Source organism: Loxodonta africana, chromosome 15, assembly GCF_030014295.1.
Source record: "Loxodonta africana isolate mLoxAfr1 chromosome 15, mLoxAfr1.hap2, whole genome shotgun sequence".
In the NCBI taxonomy this organism is placed as follows: Eukaryota; Metazoa; Chordata; class Mammalia; order Proboscidea; family Elephantidae; genus Loxodonta; species Loxodonta africana.
This window is the reverse complement of record NC_087356.1, coordinates 64,443,690-64,445,607: the sequence shown is the minus strand read 5'-3', so window position 1 is coordinate 64,445,607 and position 1,918 is coordinate 64,443,690. Positions and strand designations below refer to the sequence as shown.

General features: G+C 38.9%; 1 pseudogene; it reads left to right on the top strand.

Moving 5' to 3' along the window:
* Positions 1-474: 474 nt before the first annotated feature.
* On the top strand, positions 475-1,471 carry LOC100673727 (olfactory receptor 8D1-like; annotated as a pseudogene).
* The last annotated feature ends 447 nt before the right edge of the window (positions 1,472-1,918 follow it).

The window sequence follows — 1,918 nt, the reverse complement described above, 5'->3', positions numbered from 1 at the left end:
CAAAACCAGTAACTTAGAAGGGAGCTGGAAAGTTTGGAGGGAACCCAACACTCTCTGTGACTTGGACTCGGGGACTGAGTGAACAAATTACAGATGCCAAAGCATAAAGGGGACATTCAAGGAACAGGGAAAGGTCAATATCCAAGACATCAGAAGAGAAAACAAATTGTTGTAGACAAAAAAACAACAAAACTGTTCCGTGCAGTTTCTCTAAAAGTGACTAAATAACAGAATTTTTTTTTTCTTTCTTTAAAGCATATTCTAAATCTGATTTTACGGAAACATAATGATTATCACCTCTAAAATTACATGACAGTAATAAAAACTGAAGCCAAATGAAGCATCATCATCTTGATAAAAGACTTCAATTAAAAGTAGATTTTAAGTCTCTTGGTTTGAAACTTCTGAAATTCTGTCTCAGTTGGAAATTATGTCATTCCTCAGATGTTGGACTACTAATTGCTATCAAACTGACAATATTTGTCTGATGACAATCTCTTTCCCAAACAACTCAACTTACCACAACTTGGAGAAGAATGGACATAGGAAATCATTCTTCTGTAACTGAGTTTATCCTTGAGGGATTAACAGATGAGCCAGGGCTCCAACTTCCCCTCTTTTTCCTGTTCCTCTTCATCTACATCATCTCCATGGCAGGAAACTTGGGCTTAGTTTTTTTAATCAGTATCAGTTCTCAGCTTCATACCCCCATGTATTATTTTCTCAGTAATTTGTCCTTCATAGAGCTGTGCTACTCTTCTGTCATAATCCCCAAGATGTTGGTGAACTTCGTGTCAGAGAAGAATTTCACCTCCTTTCCTGAGTGCATGGTCCAGCTCTTTTTCTTCTGCTTCTTTGGTATTGATGACTCTTACATGTTGACAGCTATGGCATATGACCGTTATGTTGCCATCTGTAACCCCTTGCTCTACAATACCACCATGTCCCACAGAATCTGTTTTCTACTCATCACTGTTGTGTATATAGTAGGGGCTATTGGGGGTTTGGTTCACACCAGCTACATATCTAGTCGTTCCTTCTGTGGAACCAATGTCATTCACCATTACTTCTGTGACATCCTTCCTCTTCTGAGTATCTCTTGCTCAAGGGATTATTTTTGGTGATGATTTTAGTTTCATTCAATGTATTCATATGTGCTATAGCTATCTTCATCTCTTATGCCTTCATCCTTTCCAGCATCCTACATATCTGCTCAGCTGAAGGCAGGGCCAAAGCCTTCAGTACCTGCAGCTCCCACCTTGCAGCTGTTGGAGTCTTCTATGGCTCCATCATCTTCATGTATTCCAAACCACCATCTGTCAGTGACATAACCCAGAAGAAGGTGGCCTCTGTGTTTTACACCACAGTGAGTCCCGTGCTTAATCCCCTGATCTACAGCTTAAGGAACAAAGATGTCAAAGAATCCCTGAAGAAGATTCTGACTGGTCGGATATTCTCCAAGACTGTGTAGAAAAAGCACTACTGAAAATAGCTTTTATCTTGTCTTTTGTTTATGGTTGTTTGTGAGAGTGGCTAATAACTTTCAAGTCCAGTCATAATAATATAAACTTCAATGTCTGTACTGTTTATTTTTGAGATCCTCATTTCCTTGTTTAGTGCCCTTCTTCCAACACAGTGTTCTGCTGCTACTCATAAGGTTTTCATTGGTTAATTCTTTTCAGAAGTAGAATGCTGAGTCCTTCTTCCTAGTCATTGAAAAGCAAAGATGTCACCTTGAAGACTAAGGTGCGCTTGACCCAAGCCATGGTATTTTCAGTTGCATTATGTGCATGTGAAAGCTGGACAATGAATAAGGAAGACTGAAGAAGAATTGATGTCTTTGAATTGTTGTGTTGGTGAATAATATTGAATATACCATGGACTGCAAAAGAATGAACAAATCTGTCTTCGAAGAAGT